The 27,648-nt window shown below is 38.0% G+C and overlaps 1 protein-coding gene and 2 long non-coding RNA genes across 3 annotated transcripts in view; 2 read left to right on the top strand and 1 right to left on the bottom strand.

Annotated features, from left to right (window-relative positions):
- LOC145455404 (kinesin-like protein KIF14) overlaps positions 1-27,648 on the top strand; it is a 245,977-nt gene that overhangs the window by 38,056 nt on the left and 180,273 nt on the right. The gene's annotated exons all lie outside the window — the stretch shown is intronic.
- On the bottom strand, positions 217-3,570 carry LOC145455405 (uncharacterized). Its single transcript, XR_013920327.1, has 3 exons — positions 3,342-3,570; positions 2,747-2,883; positions 217-652 (listed from the first exon to the last, which is right to left on the bottom strand). It is a non-coding gene; the product is annotated as an uncharacterized LOC145455405 (long non-coding RNA).
- LOC145456335 (uncharacterized) lies at positions 18,024-19,764 on the top strand. Its single transcript, XR_013920578.1, has 2 exons — positions 18,024-19,044; positions 19,514-19,764. It is a non-coding gene; the product is annotated as an uncharacterized LOC145456335 (long non-coding RNA).

The raw sequence follows: 27,648 nt of genomic DNA, 5'->3' as shown, positions 1-27,648 counted from the left end.
TCCTGAGTTGGTCTACTATGGACGTGAAGCGACTCCATATGGACTCATTGGATCTGCTGTGAACGTGACGTGACTCCCTATGGATGCGTCAGACCTACTGTGGACGCGACGTGACTCCCTATGGATATGTCATTTACCACCTGTTCTATTCCTCAGGATTACCATATCAGGACTCCCCTCCTAACCTGGTGCAATTACATGGAATTCAACATCATATAAACTAACGAACTGTTTATATTGGGTTACTGTAAAACGACAATTGCAAAATACAAGTACAACATTAACTAATGAACTATTACTGGTAAACAAAGTTCAGGCTTACGTGAAAAATCGATCAGGAAATCACTACGAATAAATGTGTCAGTGGGATTTTGCATATAACAGCAAGTTCTAAGTCAATTTTATGTTACCATTACAAACATTTCAACTGAAGTGCATCATGAAATTAGAAATAAACGTGTCACATGACTTTGAAAAAGTACAACTGCTAATACAACTAAAACAGGGAAAAGCATGGAGCAATCATAAGTAAAATTTACATTGCATATTATAAAACGATGCATCATTTGCACCGCATCATGTTAAGAGCGCGAGCGCGTATTCGCAATAAACTTGGTTGCAACAACAGTTTTCTTCTTGGTCTTTGTTTTGCCTGAAACATATACAACAATGTCAGCAAATCATTTGTAGAGCCACTCTGCTGACATAGCACACGAAATGTGCGTCAGAGCTGCTTCAATTTCTATTCCCTCATGCATTAATTGTGATCCGCTACTTCTACTTGTGCTTAGTGATAATTTATGACGATACTACAATGTCTACTCGAGTACGGGAGCTTCTGACGTTGTGATACAGAGTATGAAACCCGTCAATCAAATTATATTGTGGAAACACCTCAAGTACATACTTCAGTACTTTCCAGAACTTCTACTTTACCTAAAATAGTTTTGATAAGCCATGTATATCGCTGCTTGAGTGCTTGAACCCGAGTAGAAATACATTGCGTTACTCTTACTTGTACTAGACTACTGACGCTACAAATATTTCTAATTGAGTGCTGAACATGATTGCTTTCCTTATCTCTGTTTAAAAACATACAACTACGACATTCCTCAAGTCTCCATATTTTGACCATGTCGACACTGGGAAGTAGTTTGATGTCTTGTAAATCGCTATTTATACTATTTAGTACGGTACTAACGATGAATACTTTGACCACCTTTATTTGGAACTTATCACCTACTACAACTAGGGCTTGCCACGAATCTGAATAGAGCAACGATAAGTCGAAACAGATGATCTTTTAGGGTACATAAATTGTATTCAACAAGAATTAGAATTCCGATTCTATGTACCACTGCGAGGCCTAAAACATAGATTCGTCATATCGCAGAACACGGCACATGTAGGACGTAGCTACGCACGATCGTGTGAATGACAAATGTATTGTCTCAAAGTACAATAAAATAGGAATTATCTTAAATCTAAAAAACATTCTTCGATATGATGTAGAGCCGGTATTCATTTTCTTCGAATTAGCATACGAGATAGATATTTCAACTTTTCCTTGTTCATAATGTTGTCACATCATATAGAGCAGAGGCTTCAAATTCAAATGTGGTCGCAGGTCAATTTCCGGATTTTTGACGACGCAGCAAGATAGGGATATTCAATGTATAATTTCCATGTAGGCCTTATTTGACGGGAGCTTGCAAACAGGCATTCCACAAACATCTCGAGAATATAATTTACTATTGTATTATTCACGTTTGACACGAAAAAAATCACAGTTTTGAATATTTCAATAAAATTATTTTGTGCTGGGCATAATTTGTTAAAATAATGAGTTATAGAGATGATGCAATAGGATGCATCATGAGTTGACATCATCAAACTCTGGGTTATACTATTTCAGTTGGTGGACATTTGACGTGTCTCAGTTGTATTTTAAAATCTACTGAAATTTGATCTGGTATCAGAGCATTTGAGCGGTGTAGCCTAATCCGGGTTTTGATATAGTCGTGATAAGTAGGCTGTTGCTACTGTCATTACCAAAGTCAAATTAATTCAGAATTAGATGTTGGCTTCGATTATTATTGGAACATATCAACAACTTTAGCCATAGTAATAGCATTGTTTCTTAGCCTTAGCGATCGCACACTTCATGCTACTCATAAGATTTCTAGCAGCCCAAAATTTATTTTCAACACAATTTCTGATGGTACCTATATTAAAATCAGATAGTCAATTCACATAAAATTGCGCATAGCACGAGAACCACAGCATATAGGTCTAATTCCACGATGCATATCGTACCACAAAAGGGTCTACGGGCCCTGTTCAAGAACCCCTGGGATAGAATAGAGCACAAAATCTTCTTTTAGAACTTTTTACTTCATTTTGAAGTGAATTTTACAAGCCTGGTAAATGGCTAATTGTACAGTTGAAATTCAAGGCGTTGCAACTAATTAAACTCCGGTGCAAACAATATGTACTTTGACCACCAACTATGATTAAACGCTAAGAATGCCTACGCAACACCTCGACCAAATCTACTTTTTCAAACTTATTATTTGTATACTTTCCAGAAGTGCATTATCTACTTCCATTTCTAGTAGATCTAACGCAACTTTAAAGTTGTTACCTCTAGGTGTGTATAAATCCATAACATTACATCTACTTCAGTTCAAAAGATGATTACTTTCACAGCCTCTGGTTTCCATGAAGTGTATTCAATGTTTTATACCTTTTGACTTTTTCCTGAGGATGACGCAGCACCGATTTTACAGCAACGCTTGTTCCATGTGGCAGTAGTTCTTCCGAACGTTTTTGGTTCCAGTCATCAAGACATACTTTGTACAGTGTTCTTGACGTTGTTGAACACTATCCATTGAAGACATTGCCGATCTAAATAATCAAAGATATTATAATGTTTGTAGTGAAGCCATTTGTCAAGAAGCCAAGCCAGGAATCTAGAATATCCTGTAAAAAAAAGACAATGAAGTTCAAGCTGGACCATTCGCACATTCTACTCACCACAATGACCAATCAATAGGGCTGAGCACATTGGTATGGTTACTCAAATCTCGAACGAGTATCAATTCTTATGATTCGAGCCAAGTATGTGACTATTTTCAAGACAGCCTACTGAAATTACACGCTCTGTGCCACTATAACAATGCAGTTTATAATAAAATTATAGTTCCACCCAGCACGTTTTAGCAGCCCGATTGCGAACCACCGTCAATTGTTGATTTCCGCATCATCGATGGCACTTTTTTCAGGGTAATAAATTGCTAATTAATGAAATATCATAAATCATCATCGTAACTTCAACTTACATAATTTAACATCTTGATCCATGAACAATGCACCACTGCGGCGCCTTCCTCTGAAGTTTAGAACTACATAACATTGCCTGTTCAATATCTAGTCTCCTGGTAGAAATGAAGTAACTTTGTATACACAAACACAGATATGTCCCATCCATATATAGTAAGAATCCATTGATAATAAGGTTGTGTTTTCTTATCGACGGCAAGATGACCATGAGCAATCAGCCTTCCTTAGGGCCTACTTTTTTGATACTGCTGCAATGTAGGCAATGTTTCCGTGTATATATACTAATATCGAAAGTTATAATCAAGCAATAAAAGTATGCACGGAGGCCGTGCCAACATTGCGGTAACATTGCCAACAACCCGTCTGCACCAGGCCACGAACATGTTAAGTTTATAGAGTTTATAATTGGTTTAGTGTTTGAGTATCCTTTGATTAGAGCGAGGTTAAAGATGGGCTAACAAACTATTATAATGTTGTTCCTAAAATACCCTAAATATAAACCAATATTGCCAAAAATTCTTACATGTTCACTGAAAGCCTCAATTATTTTATTAACGCTATTATAGATGGTTATATACTGTTGTGGACACAAAAATACGAAAATGGATGTTAATGTGATGCTACAATCTTCATGCATCCACAAATTCAGCAATCTCACATTCCATAAAGGAACATTCCAAATTTCTGTAAGCCTATACATAACATTTCAAAATTCAGTATATACCGATATGTTATAAAATACCGGTACATTACTTTATGCGGCATCTGGTTTGCTGATTGGGTCCTGCAGTCCTAGGAAATCCTTGTAAAACTTTTCACACGATGCACATGAAATGGCAAGTTATTGCTTGTGAGACATTATGGAACGGAGCACAATAAATCAGACTTCTATGATCAATACATTATCATATAGTATATCAAATGTAGCCTACTACAAGAATTATCGGCTTGCATGAGTTACCGATTAGCAGCGGGTCGATCAATTCCGTCTGTAGGTGATATTACAGCCGTGTCACTATAATCATATAATCGAATTCATTATATCGCATCAGCAGTTCATGATGATCGAGACTATTGCTGTTTATTAAATATAGCACTCAAATACCAAGCTCCCTGCCCTTCCGGTACTCATGATAGAGACATCTCACAGTCCACGCTGTTAACGTTTCCAATTATGAACTAAACCATTACTGTGATAATTCGTCCCTCCGCCATTGCTACATACGGTGATCAAATTGAATTACACGCGCGGCGCATGCGCGATGCTCGCCAAATAGAAGAAGGCAGGCTTCTGGTTTTATGATTGGATGAATCTGAAGCAACAGGCGTGTTCGACTCCATTATCGAAATAGCCGAGAGGATTGCTGACTGCGTTGTTCCGTGATTGGAATAGTCATCACAATCCCATCATGACGATTATCAAGTTCTGATATCGGAATATTTCACATGCATTACGAGTATTTGCCCCTGATGTGGGCATTTTCGACCCAGTAATGTCACAATAAAATAAGCCACTGTGTCTCTGTATCGCACATTATATCGAGCCTCTTTAGCACTGTGCGACCGCAATGATCGACAGCCGGGCTTGTGAAGTTCCACGCGATGAGAAAGTCACACCATATCAACATTCACGGCTTCACTCCACTAGATTTCACTTGTATCATGACTGTATTCAAAACAACTTATTCAGCATTGACTGCAGAATAATGCACATTTGAGTTCATAGAAACGATTTCCCAGTAAGGACATCCAAATCAACTCCTGTGTTGGTGGCATCCAGGCCTCACACTATTATGACATCCACTGGAATGGTCATTGGTGACTGGCATAGGAGCACTCTTAAAGTTACTTCCTCTGGGGGTCTCTTGGAGTTACATAATTGGACGTCAATTTGTGACCTACTGAGCAAGTCCTCAGTCACTAAAAGTGGGACGTGGGACGACTGGGCACAATTGTGGACGTACCCGTAAGTCCGTGGGAGATCGGGTGTTTGCTGGGTAATCATATCTGTCCAGCCAAGAACAATTTTCACTCACTTGGGTAACGAAACCAGTGTCCAATATCAATACAAGATATTTTCGTCACACAAAAATAATCAACTTCACTCGATATTCCCGTACTACGAAACTGTACAAAGGTTACATGTTTTTGTATGACATGGAATTAATACCGATCGAAGTAACCGTATTGAAAATAACTTTTAAACAAACACACTCTACGTGGTTAACATTCTCGTCGATTCTATTGTGATTAATGTATACTTCATGTGATCTGGATTCATTTCGATATGGCTAAACATTCAACCTCGACGGATACGAATTGTCACACACTCAAGTAATATCATACCAAATAGTTATTTACAAGACACAGAAAATTTGTTTTGGTCGTTTCGACTTTATTACTGTAGATACTCATCACTTCGCTTAATACAATCTAGATTTAAACTTCATCGAGCCTTTGGTGTCTATCGTTTTGCTGGATACGAATTATGTTAGTCTAAGAGTACACAGTTTTCACTATCTTGGGTTATGAACTCAGTGTGTTAGCGATCATTCAAAATTTTGTAGTATCAACTAGCTACTTCGTAGGATACGAATGATCATCCTCACAACTCTTACAAAAGTACGAAGGATATTTACATCACACAAAGTAATCGACTTTACTCGATATCCTCACACTACGAAACTGAATGGTTGGTTTGACTCTACAAACTGTTCTGATGTCACAAGAACTTTTTCATACGAATGGTTACGTAAGTAGTTATATAGATCGCTCGTGATTTGCCTGGGGCTCTTATGGGTGCGGTCGCACATCGTATGGAAAACTCGTGGTGGCACATCGTACTTTTTGACCCCCCTCTCGGTCGCACATCGTAATGCGTTCTTATGGGTGCGCTCGCACATCGTACTTTCAGGTATAGGCATCTGTCGCATATCGTATTGAAAACTCGTGTTGGCACATCGTACTTTAAGGTATAGGCATCTGTCGCACGTCGTACTTTCGCATGTCGTATTTCGCGTATAGGCAGTGGTGGTGATTCGCCATGTGTTCTTATGGGTGCGTCGGCATATCATACTTTCGGGTATAGGCGGCGGCGGCACGGTGTTGAATATGTATCGGGTATGGTAAATAGTCACGTGATTGCTCCTTGGTTAATGTGTATATCCCAAATTATTTTATATGACCGGTCCGAGTTGATCCTAGCGTTTACGGTGAGTGCGACTTCGATATATCGTTATTCTTATGGGCGCGGCGATGATTCGTACTTTCGTTGATAGAATGCTAGCGGCATGTCATACTTTCACCAAAAAGGGTGCGAAATAGTTTGCTAAATCTAGGAATCAGTCGCTTGGTAATTAGTTTACCACGGAGCCGGCGTAGACGGCGTTTCCAATACCAACAATAGCCGCGTTCACATATTAACACTCCAAATAGGTGTGAAATAGTTTGCAAACCCGGCGATCGCTGACAAGATAATGTCTCAGACATACGCGACTTGATGTTACAGGCATATCGATCGTTCACGCGGTGAAATTCTCGTAAGCAGTTTGTCACAGAACTTGATTTCACTCGTAAAGATTTAATAAGTAACGAATAACAGACCGCCAGTGTCGGTAACTTGAATAGCGACAAATTGTCACTTATTTCTACTCTAACCCTAATCCTTTGTGAAGTGTACGCTTATTCAAAAAGGTGCGACATAATTCTAAAATCCTACGATCGCTCACAAGATAACACCTATAAGACATAACCATCTCTCGTGACTTGTGGTTACATACATCGCAATCGCTACAATGTAATATGTTGGTAGTTTGGTGCAGAACTGGATTTCACAAGTCTGATACAATAAGAATATTACCTATTAAGTAATAAGCACCGAATAACAGAACCGTCGCAGACGGTGACTTGAATGTCCAAGATTTGATACTTTTCGCGATCGCTATATGTTTCACGTTTACTTTGGTTGCGTGATGCGAATCATGAGAATATTCAATCAATGTGTCAATTTGTCAACTTGAAATGAAACTCACTACACAAACCAAGTTGATTCATATTTGAATGTGTTGATCCGGTACAACTCTAATCCTTTGAGAAATCCATTTACCGCGATCAGTTGATTCGAACGTAACTTGAATATTGCTGACTCCAACTTCAGTCGCATCGAATTATTCACACATTCCACGCTGCTGTTTTACACCTATAGAATCAATACCAACTAACTAAACAAGAATCAAGAATCACAAGTATGTGCATTATACAGTTATTATCTTTATAAACATGAATTTAAACTCTTAACAAAAACACACAACTAATCATTTGCCAACTCTAGCATTACCAAAAAATTCAGGTATTGTTGATTGAAAATCCTTGAACCCGTATTATTAAGAGTGTTATAGCACGACGTCGGAATCCACTCGCGAGGTATACTAAAGGTAAATCCAGATAATCCAAAATGAAATATTTGGACTTTGACATAGTCTGAATTAAAATAGATTGACAAACATGGCTAACAACTTTCAACCCAGGCATATTTAGAGATTATACGCACATTGATTCGAAACAAGTAATGAAACATTACAACTCTATTCGCGACCTGTCTTTACGTTTGTCAAAGAGAGTTTCAGAAATATTATCACTATGACATCTCAACATTTTAACATCTTGCCATCAACAAAAGAGTAAAATACAAAAACCTTGTCAAGTCAATCCGTTTGTAACTCACCGAACCAAAGCAAAATGTGTCCATACGAAAAGTAGACAAGACTACGCAAGTAATCACTACAACCCACAAACATATCAAGTTCGGTTTTAGGCATAGACTGCCAAATCGTCTTTTTGTTCAACTGTAAAAGTCGTTACTATTCTGTAAGATAAACGTAATTACTTCTCGGTGCCGGCGACTTGAGATTAACATAATATGTTTGAGTATACGAGATTTGAATTTCTGACCAACGTAGTTGAGAATTCATTTATTACAATCGAACGCAGGTGTTATATCGAAAATTATCGTGATGTAAACATAAGGATTGTCACATCGATTTAACATATGAGATTTTGTAATGGTCTACCATGACTTGATTATTAAATTATTCGCGTTAATTAGACCCGGCGTTGTGGTAAAGGTTATTACGACAGCAACAAACTTTTCAGTACCGTTGTTATTAACATATTGAGTTGTAAAACTATGCGTGTCTGAAATGTTCTTGAATGGAAAATTATTCCACCTTGGTACATATCACCCTGCGTATCGCGGATATCAGAAAATAATTTACAAATCTAATTGTTTCCAGTAACCAAGACTAAAGACGAAACAATAATTGCGTTTGATGCTTAACAACCGGTACAATACTTTATTGTCGGAATCTGCGACATCGAATTGAAACATACGCACATTACGCAGTACGAAAATATTACTTGGGAACTCGAGGGTATCATTTAATCCGTGTTAAACTCTTTTCACACTATCTGTCGAACGCGTGAAATGTAAAACATTACGAGGTTACACTCCAAGACTTTGATCATCAAGAAAGTACATAGAGGTATGCTTGTTGGATACGTCCTATTCAACCGGTCTTGATTGGTACAAAACTCATAACAATATTAAAATCGAAGTATGTGCTACACTGAAATCTACAAAAATGTGTTTGTATTGCTGTTCGTAGTAGTGATATCGATTTGAACCTCCGGAATAGTTGTCATCATCTAACCAAACTACTGAAAGTCGTTGTCAATCTGTATGATGTTCACTGATTGCATACTAGAACTATTTGTGCAACACACACGACCAGAGAAATTGGAAATTTTCCCATTGTCATTCATCAAAGTAAATGTCGTCACAATACTCAGTCACTAAAAAACCATATACTTGTATGTGATTGAATCATTGGTAATTAACTAGCTAAATCAAACCCCTAAGAAATTTCACTCACTCATTGGGTATTAAACAGCGTCGCTTAATCGGTGTGAGTCGCTTTTTTCTAAATACAAATCATATCTGTCCATCAGAAAACAATTTTCACTCACTTGGGTAATGAAACCAGTGTGCGATATTAATACAAGATATTTCCGTCACACAAAATATAATCAACTTCACTCGATATTCCCATGCTACGAAACTGTACAATGGTTTCATGTTTTGTATGACATGGAATTAATACCGATCAAAGTAACCGTATTAGAAATGACTTTCAAACAAAGACACTATATGTGGTTAACATTCTCATCGATTCTATTGTGATCAATGTATACTTCATGTGATCTGGATTCATTTCGATATGGTTAAACATTCAACCTCGACGGATACAAATTGTCACACACTCAAGTAATATCATACCAAATAGTTATTTACAACAACCAAGACATAGAAAATTTGTTTTGGTCGTTTCGATTTTATTACTGAGGTACTCATCACTTCACCTAATACAATCTAGATTTAAACTCCGTCTATAGTTTTGCTGGATACGAATTATGTTAGTGTAAACAATTTTCACTATCTTGGGTTATGAACTCAGTGTGTTAGCGATCATTCAATATTTTGTTGTATCAACTAGTTACTTTGTAGGATACGAATGATCATCCCTACAACTCTTACAAAAGTACGAAGGATATTTACATCACGCAAAGTAATCAACTTTACTCGATATCCTCACACTACGAAACTAAATGTTTGGATGGACTCTACAAACTGTTTTGATGTCACAAGAACTTTTTCATACGAATGGTTACGTATCTAAATATTCAAATAATCCAAAACGCAACTATAGTACTTACAGAAATATCATATAGTTGTTGTAACAAAGTTGTATGAATATATTATTGAATTGCATACTAAAGTTTTGTACCTTCAAGAAGCTCTTCAAAGTTGTATGTGTACAATGTTTATCGTGAGTCCTACACATTCATGATATCCGTCCGAGTTTGACTTTTAGAAAATATTATGCCGACATACTGATGTCTTTCAAAAACCAAACCGTGGTCACTGCTTGGGAGACCGATAAATGTCACGACAGTAATCTAGTTACTTCCACCAAAGAGTATGTATTCGACTTACCTTCCACAAATCTAACGCATAAAACAATTTACTTTAATAACGAGAAGCACAGAGCCTCACATCAAAACAACTAGAAGGTGGAACTATATTAAAAAACGTCGCTAACCTTTGTGCACCAGCTGTAAATTACACAAGCAACAAGTTTCAAGATTCTGGTTATTAAAAACACGTTGAAGTGTTTCTCCTGTGTCAAGTCGTTATAGTGACGAAAGCGTATATTGTAATATCATGATCGATTTGTATTCGTCGGTCGCAAACTGTCACTACTCCGAATAATTATTTTTCACTCAAACACAAAAGCATACTTGTCACCAATCGTTTTCATCAAGCACGAGTTCAAGAAACTTACTAGCTACGACATGAAGTCCGATTTAGTTTTGTAAATATTTTGTAATTATTTTTAGTAACACTACATCAATGTCATCGAGTTGAGTGTTTACGATATTAGTGTGTATCTGTGTGTGTGTGTCATACTTGGGGGATCTGTATTGCAATTGATTCGAATTGACTAAATGCAAGAAGGGTTGAAATGTTTTGAATCGATTCATAAGTGGTCTTCGTTGTGGTTTTTATCGGGACATACAGCACGAACTAACTGTAGACTCTTCTCTGTTGTACAGCTACTCGGTAATCGAGATACATGCAGTCACATTTAAACAACGATCTTGTTTCGTCACACCAAAAATATGTTCACTGTCGCGATACTCTGCACAAGACGTGCAAATCCTTTTCATACTCGTAATAGTATACCAACGGCTACCGGCGACAACGTTTAACAATACCAACGACACTAAACATACGATACCTACCCAAGTAAAATTATCATTTTCACCTGGAGGTCAACCGTTACCAGAGTAAAAAATACCATTGCCCTTTGGAGATTTATCGTTTACTCAGAGCAACAATACATTTACACTTGGGGGTCTATCGTTTTCTAGAGTAACAAACCCCTTTTCCTTTCGAAATCTATTTTTTTCCCTGGGTAACAAACCTTTTTCACTTGGAAATATACTTTTTCTCTTGGTAACAAACCTTTTTCACTTGGAAATATATTTTTTCTCTGGGTAACAAACCTTTTTCACTTGGAAATATATTTTTTCCCTGAGCAACAAACCGTTTTCACTGAGCAACAAACCATTTTCACTTGGCGGGTCGTCGTTTACCTGAGTAAAAATATCATTTTCCTTTGGAGATCTGGCGTTTACCCGGTGTAACAATACCGTTTTCACTTGGAAATCTATCTTTTCCCTGGGTAACAATACCATTTTCGTTTTGAAAACTGACCACCACACCGGCCAATTTGATATTTTTGTATATTGTTACAACAGACAGTGACAAAATATACACCAACAACGACTCCGATACATTTGTGTAATCGCATACTCACTTGTTCTGGTGCATCCCATCAAAATCGACGGTTAGCCACACACACACACACAATAACAATGCGCTATTTCGATATGACTTCGATGTCCGGGTTCGTGCTTTAGATTTTCCATAATCAATCCGTCTAAAGTTGTAATCCCCCGACTTTGTTAACTGGTTGATACACGGATAACAATCTTCGGAAAATGTAGGAATGCATGCTACCCATCGTGCTAACGATTCCAGGTTACTTGTAAATAATTTTCTTGCTCACCCTACACAGATTATACGTACAGGGATATGTAGCGGTAATCGGTTTGGTCAATACATATCGCCCCATTCAGTATGGAATTACAAACCCAATACAGTTCAGTTCATAACCGGATCCGGATATTCAATGCAAAGCGATAAAGCAGAACCAATGACCAAACGTAATTAAACATGTAGATTCACAACCCTTAATTTTTTTTTCGTGAAAAATGACAATACATATCGAATATATTTTACGATTGTTCAACCCTACCAAGTATTCACGTAAATGTGGTTTATGACATTACATACTATGTGTCGGTGTACAAATGTTGGGTGTTTATGCACACATCGGTATGACCTATAGACAACATCATCATACCCTTCAGGACTTCGTTATTGCATCGCGAGGTCAATAAAATCAATTTTGTATATTCAATCGGTGGCATAGACGACGGAAGGCTTGGAGATCCAATGTAAAATTCGGACAAACTTACGGGTATATTTGTCCATCTTGGTTATTCACTCAACTACCATTGGTGCTCTCGATACAGCGAACGGTACAGTATGCAACGCATATCATTAGAGTGATATATCCACAGGTAAATATGGGGGCCTGGCCACAATAATTGTATCGAGATTTAACCCAGATTACCATCCGTTCACTGATTCACTCGATGGTTTTAGCAACTTGTAACAACACAAGATAATACGACTGGAATTACTAATATTTGTAATGTTTATGATAAGTGTCGTTACCGATCGTTCACTAAGTCGATGTGAATATTCGAAAAATCGGATATCACTACTCTCAACACCAGTGATTCGGTTTAAGGTAGAAATCGATTTGATAATGTAATCCAAGGTGTGTTTCTGTGGGATCTGCTAACCTTTACGAGGGAGTGCTGTCTCTTTGACACATGAAACAATTATCATCAACCACATCATGCGTGCATCGATTTGTCGGTGTCGTACAATTATTGTGACCAGGCCCCCATATTTACCTGAGGATATATCACTCTAATGATATGCGTTGCATACTGTACCGTTCGCTGTATCGAGAGCACCAATGGTAGTTGAGTGAATAACCAAGATGGACAAATATACCCGTAAGTTTGTCCGAATTTTACATTGGATCTCCAAGCCTTCCGTCGTCTATGCCACCGATTGAATATACAAAATTGATTTTATTGACCTCGCGATGCAATAACGAAGTCCTGGAGGGTATGATGATGTTGTCTATAGGTCATACCGATGTGTGCATAAACACCAAACATTTGTACACCGACACATTGTATGTAATGTCATAAACCACATTTACGTGAATACTTGGTAGGGTTGAACAATCGTAAAATATATTCAATATGTATTGTCATTTTTCACGAAAAAAAAATCAAGGGTTGTGAATCTACATGTTTAATTACGTTTGGTCATTGGTTCTGCTTTATCGCTTTGCATTGCATATCCGGATCCGGTTATGAACTGACCTGTATTGGGTTTGTAATTCCATACTGAATGGGGCGATATGTATTGACCAAACCGATTACCGCTACATATCCCTGTACGTATAATCTGTATAGGGTGAGCAAGAAAATTATTTACAAGTAACCTGGAATCGTTAGCACGATGGGTAGCATGCATTCCTACATTTTCCGAAGATTGTTATCCGTGTATCAACCAGTTAACAAAGTCGGGGGATTACAACTTTAGACGGATTGATTATGGAAAATCTAAAGCACGAACCCGGACATCGAAGTCATATCGAAATAGCGCATTGTTATTGTGTGTGTGTGTGTGGCCAACCGTCGATTTTGATGGGATGCACCAGAACAAGTGAGTATGCGATTACACAAATGTATCGGAGTCGTTGTTGGTGTATATTTTGTCACTGTCTGTTGTAACAATATACAAAAATATCAAATTGGCCGGTGTGGTGGTCAGTTTTCAAAACGAAAATGGTATTGTTACCCAGGGAAAAGATAGATTTCCAAGTGAAAATGGTATTGTTACACCGGGTAATCGCCAGATCTCCAAAGGAAAATGATATTTTTACTCAGGTAAACGACGACCCGCCAAGTGAAAATGGTTTGTTGCTCAGTGAAAACGGTTTGTTGCTCAGGGAAAAAATATATTTCCAAGTGAAAAAGGTTTGTTACCCAGAGAAAAAATATATTTCCTAGTGAAAAAGGTTTGTTACCAAGAGAAAAAGTATATTTCCAAGTGAAAAAGGTTTGTTACCCAGGGAAAAAATAGATTTCGAAAGGAAAAGGGGTTTGTTACTCTAGAAAACGATAGACCCCCAAGTGTAAATGTATTGTTGCTCTGAGTAAACGATAAATCTCCAAAGGGCAATGGTATTTTTTACTCTGGTAACGGTTGACCTCCAGGTGAAAATGATAATTTTACTTGGGTAGGTATCGTATGTTTAGTGTCGTTGGTATTGTTAAACGTTGTCGCCGGTAGCCGTTGGTATACTATTACGAGTATGAAAAGGATTTGCACGTCTTGTGCAGAGTATCGCGACAGTGAACATATTTTTGGTGTGACGAAACAAGATCGTTGTTTAAATGTGACTGCATGTATCTCGATTACCGAGTAGCTGTACAACAGAGAAGAGTCTACAGTTAGTTCGTGCTGTATGTCCCGATAAAAACCACAACGAAGACCACTTATGAATCGATTCGAAACATTTCAACCCTTCTTGCATTTAGTCAATTCGAATCAATTGCAATACAGATCCCCCAAGTATGACACACACACACAGATACACACTAATATCGTAAACACTCAACTCGATGACATTGATGTAGTGCTACTAAAAATAATTACAAAATATTTACAAAACTAAATCGGACTTCATGTCGTAGCAAGTAAGTTTCTTGAACTCGTGCTTGATGAAAACGATTGGTGACAAGTATGCTTTTGTGTTTGAGTGAAAAATAATTATTCGGAGTAGTGACAGTTTGCGACCGACGAATACAAATCGATCATGATATTACAATATACGCTTTCGTCACTATAACGACTTGACACAGGAGAAGCACTTCAACGTGTTTTCAATAACCAGAATCTTGAAACTTGTTGCTTGTGTGATTTACAGCTGGTGCACAAAGGTTAGCGAGGTTTTTTAATATAGTTCCACCTTCTAGTTGTTTTGATGTGAGGCTCTGTGCTTCTCGTTATTAAAGTAAATTGTTTTATGCGTTAGATTTGTGGAAGGTAAGTCGAATACATACTCTTTGGTGGAAGTAACTAGATTACTGTCGTGACATTTATCGGTCTCCCAAGCAGTGACCACGGTTTGGTTTTTGAAAGACATCAGTATGTCGGCATAATATTTTCTAAAAGTCAAACTCGGACGGATATCATGAATGTGTAGGACTCACGATAAACATTGTACACATACAACTTTGAAGAGCTTCTTGAAGGTACAAAACTTTAGTATGCAATTCAATAGTATATTCATACAACTTTGTTACAACAACTATATGATATTTCTGTAAGTACTATAGTTGCGTTTTGGATTATTTGAATATTTAGATACGTAACCATTCGTATGAAAAAGTTCTTGTGACATCAAAACAGTTTGTACAGTCCATCCAAACATTTAGTTTCGTAGTGTGAGGATATCGAGTAAAGTTGATTACTTTGCGTGATGTAAATATCCTTCGTACTTTTGTAAGAGTTGTAGGGATGATCATTCGTATCCTACAAAGTAACTAGTTGATACAACAAAATATTGAATGATCGCTAACACACTGAGTTCATAACCCAAGATAGTGAAAATTGTTTACACTAACATAATTCGTATCCAGCAAAACTATAGACGGAGTTTAAATCTAGATTGTATTAGGTGAAGTGATGAGTACCTCAGTAATAAAATCGAAACGACCAAAACAAATTTTCTGTGTCTTGGTTGTTGTAAATAACTATTTGGTATGATATTACTTGAGTGTGTGACAATTTGTATCCGTCGAGGTTGAATGTTTAACCATATCGAAATGAATCCAGATCACATGAAGTATACATTGATCACAATAGAATCGATGAGAATGTTAACCACATATAGTGTCTTTGTTTGAAAGTCATTTCTAATACGGTTACTTTGATCGGTATTAATTCCATGTCATACAAAACATGAAACCATTGTACAGTTTCGTAGCATGGGAATATCGAGTGAAGTTGATTATATTTTGTGTGACGGAAATATCTTGTATTAATATCGCACACTGGTTTCATTACCCAAGTGAGTGAAAATTGTTTTCTGATGGACAGATGTGATTTGTATTTAGAAAAAAGCGACTCACACCGATTAAGCGACGCTGTTTAATACCCAATGAGTGAGTGAAATTTCTTAGGGGTTTGATTTAGCTAGTTAATTACCAATGATTCAATCACATACAAGTATATGGTTTTTTAGTGACTGAGTATTGTGACGACATTTACTTTGATGAATGACAATGGGAAAATTTCCAATTTCTCTGGTCGTGTGTGTTGCACAAATAGTTCTAGTATGCAATCAGTGAACATCATACAGATTGACAACGACTTTCAGTAGTTTGGTTAGATGATGACAACTATTCCGGAGGTTCAAATCGATATCACTACTACGAACAGCAATACAAACACATTTTTGTAGATTTCAGTGTAGCACATACTTCGATTTTAATATTGTTATGAGTTTTGTACCAATCAAGACCGGTTGAATAGGACGTATCCAACAAGCCGACCTCTATGTACTTTCTTGATGATCAAAGTCTTGGAGTGTAACCTCGTAATGTTTTACATTTCACGCGTTCGACAGATAGTGTGAAAAGAGTTTAACACGGATTAAATGATACCCTCGAGTTCCCAAGTAATATTTTCGTACTGCGTAATGTGCGTATGTTTCAATTCGATGTCGCAGATTCTGACAATAAAGTATTGTACCGGTTGTTAAGCATCAAACGCAATTGTTGTTTCGTCTTTAGTCTTGGTTACTGGAAACAATTACATTTGTAAATTATTTTCTGATATCCGCGATACGCAGGGTGATATGTACCAAGGTGGAATAATTTTCCATTCAAGAACATTTCAGACACGCATAGTTTTACAACTCAATATGTTAATAACAACGGTACTGAAAAGTTTGTTGCTGTCGTAATAACCTTTACCACAACGCCGGGTCTAATTACCGCGAATAATTTAATAATCAAGTCATGGTAGACCATTACAAAATCTCATATGTTAAATCGATGTGACAATCCTTATGTTTACATCACGATAATTTTCGATATAACACCTGCGTTCGATTGTAATAAATGAATTCTCAACTACGTTGGTCAGAAATTCAAATCTCGTATACTCAAACATATTATGTTAATCTCAAGTCGCCGGCACCGAGAAGTAATTACGTTTATCTTACAGAATAGTAACGACTTTTACAGTTGAACAAAAAGACGATTTGGCAGTCTATGCCTAAAACCGAACTTGATATGTTTGTGGGTTGTAGTGATTACTTGCGTAGTCTTGTCTACTTTTCGTATGGACACATTTTGCTTTGGTTTGGTGAGTTACAAACGGATTGACTTGACAAGGTTTTTGTATTTTACTCTTTTGTTGATGGCAAGATGTTAAAATGTTGAGATGTCATAGTGATAATATTTCTGAAACTCTCTTTGACAAACGTAAAGACAGGTCGCGAATAGAGTTGTAATGTTTCATTACTTGTTTCGAATCAATGTGCGTATAATCTCTAAATATGCCTGGGTTGAAAGTTGTTAGCCATGTTTGTCAATCTATTTTAATTCAGACTATGTCAAAGTCCAAATATTTCATTTTGGATTATCTGGATTTACCCTTAGTATACCTCGCGAGTGGATTCCGACGTCGTGCTATAACACTCTTAATAATACGGGTTCAAAGATTTTCAATCAACAATACCTGAATTTTTTGGTAATGCTAGAGTTGGCAAATGATTAGTTGTTTGTTTTTGTTAAGAGTTTAAATTCACGTTTATAAAGATAATAACTGTATAATGCACACTGTAAAAAATCTGGTAGATTTACTGGGAAATCTCTGTAAATTTTACCACGAATTACCGGTCGCAGCCAATTACTGTGCGTAGCTTGTCATTTTACATTTTGATATGTAATATTACCTTAATATAGCTGTAAAGTAAGTTACCAGAATTTCTTCGCAAAATTACTGACAGTTACTCGTTACTGCAGTTTACCGGGCTATTGGCAAAATTGATTAGCATCAAAATCGCTGCAGCCAATGTATACGTAGAACTGAATGTTACTGATATATCATTCTAGAGGTGATTTGACCTGATTGAACCTCGTTTGCGAGACTGGGGTCTGTCACACCGAAATTGTTGGCCCTAGTATCAATTTAAGCTTAGTAGGGTACAAGAAATAACTGACAATCGTAGCTAATGTGGTATACCATAGCCATATTATATTATAAGGCAATGGCTGTACGGCCACTACGTCCAGTCTCGCTGGTTACATTCGTTGTCACGGATAAGGCTGATAAGTTAGAAAATTAGTTCAGGATGTATAATATTGCTCGGGGAAACTAGAAATATCAGCACCGCATGCTCAGCTGACCATTTGTTAATGGCGGACAAGGCGACCTGTAATAGGTTACATTAGGTGACTGCTTTTTCTGAGATTCGTAGTAAACAACCAACGCACAACTGTGACATCACAAGCAGCGTCTGGTTAGGTAAGTACAGTAAGTAGTGAACAACACATAGAATATATATCAATTTATACGAAATTCGATGAAAAAAGGGACTATGTGCAATGCTAAATGTTTCTGTATGGAAAAAACGACCCAGATCAAACATTATAACGTGGCCAGTAAATATTATTGGTGTCATGTGTCAGCGGATGAATACCATTTATTTCGAAATCGTTCGATTGTCGTCTGGCCAGTGGCCATTAGTGAGATTTGAGCGAAGGGTGGAGCGAAGCTTGTTGTGCTTGAAGAAAGTGGACGCGATCGTTGAAGATTCCTAGGAATGCTGAATGGAATACGCATCTTAAAGGGTAATACAGTACTACATAGTATTTGTTACCGTGAATATCTGACTCTGCACACCAGCCCTCGATGACTTAGATTTCATGATTGATATATTTCATTCGCCGCATTTTCTGTTCTATTTTGGGATATTTGTCGACTTATATAGTGACCACATACTCCGCTGCGGAGGAGTTGAAACTGTTGGCTTGGTAATGTCATTTTCGGGCCATAGCATAGATATGTTTTCATCCACTGCTGGATTTGTTTGCCACACAAGCCACCTTAAATTAGGAACCTTTTGCTTCAATACAGAGATAAAGTCATGAATCTCTGCTATGTCATGTAAAAGGCGGAGCCGTCATCACACAATGTGCCAGTACCGGTACTTCAAAACATGTTATATTTTTGTTAGCCCATTTGTCTTAGTCTTTATAATGTCATGTCCAGGTTAGGAACTTTGCTTTATATAGCGACTTACGCATGAATTCTTTTTAGTGGAACTGCAAGATACTACTTACACAGAAGGAATGAGAACGAGAAAAAGAAACAATTGGAAGTTTGGCCGGTGGTGGAATTAATTCACGTTTTCTTCAGACCACTCGTCTTACTGCATGTCTTCTAAAGAAGAATTAGACCTCCAGCAGCAATATTTTTCCATCGATAACCACTTCATCGTGATATCATGAATGAATATACAGTTTGTTCCAATGTCGTTTTGGGGATGCGAAGAAAATGTTGCGATATTTTTGCATCGGGTTGCTTTGCGATAGGTATGGATGTACGTGAATTTACAAGCTGGTATTACTATGTAATCCTGATTTACAGGGACAGCATGTAGGTAGGCAGGCGGTAAAATGACAGTCTCGATCGCAAATGTACAGGAGAACATGTAGATTAGATATACCGGGGGTGACTGTAACATTACAGTCTGGCGTGTAAAGTGAGATTGCCGGACGAGTGTAAGTTAAATTTACATTGACTAACGGTAATGTTAGATTACCACGAAATGTCTGGCTACCGTGCTTCCAAACATTTCGCGGTAAATCGAGGTTTTTATTTTTTAGAGTGCACATACTTGTGATTCTTGATTCTTGTTTAATTAGTTGGTATTGATTCTATAGGTGTGAAACAGCAGCGTGGAATGTGTGAATAATTCGATGCGACTGAAGTTGGAGTCAGCAATATTCAAGTTACGTTCGAATCAACTGATCGCGGTAAATGGATTTCTCAAAGGATTAGAGTTGTACCGGATCAACACATTCAAATATGAATCAACTTGGTTTGTGTAGTGAGTTTCATTTCAAGTTGACAAATTGACACATTGATTGAATATTCTCATGATTCGCATCACGCAACCAAAGTAAACGTGAAACATATAGCGATCGCGAAAAGTATCAAATCTTGGACATTCAAGTCACCGTCTGCGACGGTTCTGTTATTCGGTGCTTATTACTTAATAGGTAATATTCTTATTGTATCAGACTCGTGAAATCCAGTTCTGCACCAAACTACCAACATATTACATTGTAGCGATTGCGATGTATGTAACCACAAGTCACGAGAGATGGTTATGTCTTATAGGTGTTATCTTGTGAGCGATCGTAGGATTTTAGAATTATGTCGCACCTTTTTGAATAAGCGTACACTTCACAAAGGATTAGGGTTAGAGTAGAAATAAGTGACAATTTGTCGCTATTCAAGTTACCGACACTGGCGGTCTGTTATTCGTTACTTATTAAATCTTTACGAGTGAAATCAAGTTCTGTGACAAACTGCTTACGAGAATTTCACCGCGTGAACGGTCGATATGCCTGTAACATCAAGTCGCGTATGTCTGAGACATTATCTTGTCAGCGATCGCCGGGTTTGCAAACTATTTCACACCTATTTGGAGTGTTAATATGTGAACGCGGCTATTGTTGGTATTGGAAACGCCGTCTACGCCGGCTCCGTGGTAAACTAATTACCAAGCGACTGATTCCTAGATTTAGCAAACTATTTCACACCCTTTTTGGTGAAAGTATGACATGCCGCTAGCATTCTATCAACGAAAGTACGAATCATCGCCGCGCCCATAAGAATAACGATATATCGAAGTCGCACTCACCGTAAACGCTAGGATCAACTCGGACCGGTCATATAAAATAATTTGGGATATACACATTAACCAAGGAGCAATCACGTGACTATTTACCATACCCGATACATATTCAACACCGTGCCGCCGCCGCCTATACCCGAAAGTACGATATGCCGACGCACCCATAAGAACACATGGCGAATCACCACCACTGCCTATACGCGAAATACGACATGCGAAAGTACGACGTGCGACAGATGCCTATACCTTAAAGTACGATGTGCCAACACGAGTTTTCAATACGATATGCGACAGATGCCTATACCTGAAAGTACGATGTGCGAGCGCACCCATAAGAACGCATTACGATGTGCGACCGAGAGGGGGGTCAAAAAGTACGATGTGCCACCACGAGTTTTCCATACGATGTGCGACCGCACCCATAAGAGCCCCAGGCAAATCACGAGCGATCTATATAACTACTTACGTAACCATTCGTATGAAAAAGTTCTTGTGACATCAGAACAGTTTGTAGAGTCAAACCAACCATTCAGTTTCGTAGTGTGAGGATATCGAGTAAAGTCGATTACTTTGTGTGATGTAAATATCCTTCGTACTTTTGTAAGAGTTGTGAGGATGATCATTCGTATCCTACGAAGTAGCTAGTTGATACTACAAAATATTGAATGATCGCTAACACACTGAGTTCATAACCCAAGATAGTGAAAACTGTGTACTCTTAGACTAACATAATTCGTATCCAGCAAAACGATAGACACCAAAGGCTCGATGAAGTTTAAATCTAGATTGTATTAAGCGAAGTGATGAGTATCTACAGTAATAAAGTCGAAACGACCAAAACAAATTTTCTGTGTCTTGTAAATAACTATTTGGTATGATATTACTTGAGTGTGTGACAATTCGTATCCGTCGAGGTTGAATGTTTAGCCATATCGAGATGAATCCAGATCACATGAAGTATACATTAATCACAATAGAATCGACGAGAATGTTAACCACGTAGAGTGTGTTTGTTTAAAAGTTATTTTCAATACGGTTACTTCGATCGGTATTAATTCCATGTCATACAAAAACATGTAACCTTTGTACAGTTTCGTAGTACGGGAATATCGAGTGAAGTTGATTATTTTTGTGTGACGAAAATATCTTGTATTGATATTGGACACTGGTTTCGTTACCCAAGTGAGTGAAAATTGTTCTTGGCTGGACAGATATGATTAGTATTTAGAAAAAACGACTCACACCGATTAAGCGACGCTGTTTCCTATCCAATGACTGAGTGAAATTTCTCAGGGGTTTGATTTACCGAGTTAATTGTCGGCGATTCAATCACATACAAGTATATGGTCTTTTAGTGAATGATTATTGTGACGACATTTACTTTGACGAATGGCAATGGAAAAATGTCCAATTTCTCTGATCGTGTGCGTCGCACAAATAGTTCTAGTATGTAATCAGTGAACGTCATGTAAATTGACAACGACTCTCAGTAGTTTGGTTAGATGATGGATGTTCAAATTGATATCACTACTATGAACAGCAATACAAACACATTTTGTAGATTTCAGTGTAGCACACATTTCGATTTTATTAATGCTGAGAGGTTTCTGTATTACTCAAGTATTGTTGAATAGGCGGTGCCTAGCAAACATATTCCAATTTGTTTTGTTAGTAATGATCAAAGTGTGTGTGAAATGATGTGAACGGATTAAGCATTAATTTACTTTAGCGAATGACAACGGAAAAATTTTCGATTGTATTGTCGGTGTATGTGTTAGACCATAGTGTCCTATAATGGTGTCGACACAAGCAAATCGCACGGTTCAATGAAATTGTATCACGTCACAGTTGCCATTTGGCTACAGGCAATTTGACGGTGATTTTTGACCGGCTTGCCGAGCATTAAATTTAATGAATCGGGTATCAATCGAAAGCTGACTCTGCACTGATTACGAAAATATAAATTTTATTCCGCTCGCGGCCCTGGAACCCCCACAATCAGCCCCCAATTATTCATTGTCGAGTAGATTGGCAGTGTGACGCAACAATGCTGTCTGGCGAAACGAGAGACTAGCTCAAGAGCAAGGATGCGGCCGAGCGGCGAGAGTGGGATCAGCTGACGTCGCGGCAATAGCGATGTGCAAACGCGCCACAGCACAGAGAAACACTGCGCTGTTGATACTTTTTCTATGCGTTTCGGTAGAAGCGAGCACACACCAGCCTTTCCTTGACTTGTAAGGGTAGGACTGGGTCCACAGAATGTATTAGGGCCCTACCAATTTTCGCGCAATATCCTTCAGCTGATAGCGATATGTAGGCTACGTCTAAGTAGTCTACATTGGATATGTCAGATTATTATGATATCGATTGCCTTAGCCCGCTTGTTGCGTAGGGCTCCAGAGACACGTCGCGCTGTTGATGGCGGGTATCGATACTTTCTATAGTCGCTTTTATGGTTAAGTGTGAGCAAGGAGCATTGAGCATGAGCATACATTACAAGCTTTTATTTGATCCGTGTGGGTAGGACTTGGCCCGCGCATGCAGCAGGTAAAATGTTGATTGTTGAATAAAGTTTAACAGCAGGAGTGTCGAATTAAACTGGTATCGCTGTCCGGATTCAATCCGTTTCTAGAAAGCTTGCGGGCCATACCTGCCAAATGATTCCAAAATGTTACCACCAAATTCGTACCTTTGTTTTTCACTGGAATATATCTGATATCACTATAAACGTTGACATTGGAATTTGGTTTAGCATTTTTCAACCACCAAATAGTTTTTTTGAATGCCGGGGACCTTTTGCGTCAAAAGTAATACAGTGGTATCACAGATATTTGAATTATATTCATTCTGTAGCCTGTATATATATTCCTAATGTAACTTACGTAAAACGGATTTGCAGTATTTTTTTCGCATCTGTGAATAACTGAATGTCCATTCGGCCCAACAGAGTTTGCATTTTTTCGCCTTCTCGGAATTTGGCAAGGTCACCGACGTGGTGCTTATGGGGACTAGAGTGAAAACTCAACACTGTAGTTGTATTACTACAATATGATATATTTACATTATCTAAATTTGCTGTCTTGTGTGAATCTTATTACTTGAAAGTATATTTTTCTTACTAGAAATATCTCTAACAGCTGAAGGATTGCGCGAAAATTGGTAGGGACCAAATACATTCTGTGGACCCAGTTCTACCATTACAAGTCAAGGAAAGGCTGGTTTGTGCTCGCTTTTAGCGAAGCGCATAGAAAAAGTATCAACAGAGCGCCACGCATCTCTGGAGCCCTACGCATCAAGCGAGCTAAGGCAATCGATATCATAATAATCTGACATATCCAATGTAGACTACTTAGACGTAGCCTACATATCGCTATCAGCTGAAGGATATTGCGCGAAAATTTGTAGGGCCCTGATACATTCCGTGGACCCAGTTCTACCCTCACAAGTCAAGGAAAGGCTGGCGTGTGCTCGCTTGTACCGAAACGCATAGAAAAAATATCAACAGCGCAGCGTTTCTCTGTGGCGCGGTTGCACATCGCTATTGCCGCGACGTCAGCTGATCCCACTCTCGCCGCTCGGCCGCATCCTTGCTCTTGAGCTAGTCTCTCGTTTCGCCAGACAGCATTGTTGCGTCACACTGCCAATACTCGACAATGAATAATTGGGGGCTGATTGTGAGGGTTCCAGGGCCGCGAGCGGAATAAAATTTATATTTTCGTAATCAGTGCAGAATCAGCTTTCGATTGATACCCGATTCATTAAATTTAATGCTCGGCAAGCCGGTCAAAAATCACCGTCAAATTGCCTGTAGCCAAATGGAAACTGTGACGTGATACAATTTCATTGAACCGTGCGATTTGCTTGTGTCGACACCATATAGGACACTATGGTTAGACAAATAATTCTAGTACACCTAACTATAGGACACATTTGGCGAACATCGTACAAATTGTTTCGTTGTGATGGTAATGACTTTCAGCGGCTTGGTTTCATGTCGGAATTATTATTTGGGGGGTTCAAAAACAATTTCAATCAATACTACAAATGAACAACAATACAAAACACGTTAAGTGAATTATAGTGTAGCAAGTACTTTTTTGATATTACGATTGTTGTGCACCATACATTTCTAACTGAATTGAATGCATCTAGCAAACATATTCCAATTTACTTTTGTAATGATCAAAGTATGCGAAATGGTGTGAATGGATTAGGTATTAATCAAGCGGCGGTATGTCAATTCACCTAGTGTGATATCTTGACCCGAGTAATGTGTGAAAGTGTTTCAATTCTCACCGCAGATTATGATGATAAAGTATTGTACCGGTTATTGTTCAACAAAGGAAATTGTTGTTTCATCTTTAGTCTTGTTTACTGCAGACAATTACATTTGTAAAATATTTCCTGATATTCACAATACACTGCGTGGTTTGTACCAAGGTGGAATAATTTTCCATTCTAGAACATTTCAGACACGCATAGTTTTACAACTCAATATGTTAATAACAACGGTACTGAAAAGTTGCTGTCATAATAACCTTTACCACAACGCCGGGTCTAATTAACGCGAATAATTTAATAATCAAGTCATGATAGACCATGCCGATCAAGATAGCGTAATGGTTAAGCGTCCGGCTTCTTGATCGGTAGGTCGTCGGTTCGATTCCCGGCCGGGTCAGACCAAAGACCTGATTGGTAACACAGGTATCCATGGCTTCCCTGCTTGGCGCTCATGCATTACTGGGATAGTATGGAGGGGTGGTGCATGACTTAGAAAGTCGTAAAGGCTATATCTGCACTTCCTTGTCCAGCGGCATATGCACATCATGCACTCATGGTATGCATATGCGCTGATCGTGTGTATGTATATCATGAGTCGGTGTATATGCCGCAAAAACATCAAGGACAAAAATAAACTACGTCCTTTCCTTTCCATTACAAAATCTCATATGTTAAATCGATGTGACAATCCTTATGTTTACATCACGATAATTTTCGATATAACACCTGCGTTCGATTGTAAGAAACTACGATGGTCATACTTTCAAATGTCGTATACTCAAATATATTATGTTAATCTCAAGTCGCCGACACCGAGAAGTAATTGTTTTTGTCTTACAAAATATACCGCATAGTAATTTCTTTGTCTCGCAGAATAGTAACGACTTTTACAGTTGAATAAAAAAGACGAGTTGACGGTATATGCCTAAAACCAAACTTGCTATGGATTTTAGATTGTAGCGATTGTATGGACTCGTGTATGCTTGACTGGTTTCATACTGATACTGTTTGAGTTGATTGGGTGAGTTACAAACGATTTACTTGACAAGGTTTTTCCTTGTTGGCTCTTTGGAGTATGGTAAGATGGTAAGATGTCGAGGCGTAATACTATTTCCGTTAACTCAATTTCAACGAAAAAATAACCAGATAGCTTGTTCAAGGTTTCGACAAATAGATTGAAATATTCCGATTTAACTCATCGCGTCGCAACTCGATCGCGGTATGTACAAGTGGTTGTCAAGTTAGAAATATCTACAACAGGTGCTATTTCATTGATTGGCTTGATTGTGCGTAGTAACACATTAAAATATTGCGATGACATAGTGATATTATTTACTGAAACTATATTTGACAAACGGAAACTCAGTCGTGAATAGAGTTGTAAGGTTTCATTACCCAGTAAACACAGTACAGACCAAAGATGTAGAAAGCGGAGTCCGATATGGTAGATATTAGAGCTCGGCAGGTAGTAGAAAGGGGGATTTTGTGTCGACTCAATTCAACGTCTTTTCCATGTCCTTCAATAATGTAAATATTATGTAGATGCTGCAGCCTTTAAACATGGTGAGTAGAATGTAGATCCTACATTTGAAGAATATCCTGATATAATAACCTGTTTTCTACCACTGGGCATAACCTGATCACGGCTGCGTACACACACCACATTATCTACTACATATTAATCACATTTGCGGTAATTTATTCCAAAACGGAATTGGCAAGTAAATAATGCCGGTGTAAAAAATGAAACGAACGCAATTACTTGTAGTGCCAAGTAGCAATGAATGAAACTATGAGAACAGTCAGTAATCAGAAGGTTTCATCGTCTGATGATGATAATCCCTCTGGCGTTTTCTTTTCACCACCCTTTAGAAATAAAATGAAAATGACGATTATTAGCTAAGACATTCGTACTGCGAAAATGGCAGAGGTAGCGAGTAACGAATGACTCCTGCATTTTTTTCGCCCATACTTACTAAAATGGATTAGATTCTGGACTATTTCCGCTCAAGTTTTTTTTATTATATTTTTTTTAATTATATGACTAGAGAACTGACTTCAATCGCCACTTCTACTTGATTATCAAGATCAACGATGACTACTTCAGCAATCTTTGAAAACAGCCACTAACACAAAAAGAATTCTTGACTAAAATTTCTTCACATTCTGTCACAAAATGATCAATTCAACAATCCAAATGAATCAGTTATTTGGCAGCTAGTTGGAGAGATATATACTCAAGTCTAGA

Source organism: Botryllus schlosseri, chromosome 14 (assembly GCF_051294905.1).
Source record: "Botryllus schlosseri isolate E-star chromosome 14, Bs_hap1, whole genome shotgun sequence".
Classification (NCBI taxonomy): Eukaryota; Metazoa; Chordata; class Ascidiacea; order Stolidobranchia; family Styelidae; genus Botryllus; species Botryllus schlosseri.
The sequence above is the reverse complement of the archived record's forward strand: the minus strand, read 5'-3'. Positions and strand labels throughout refer to the sequence as shown.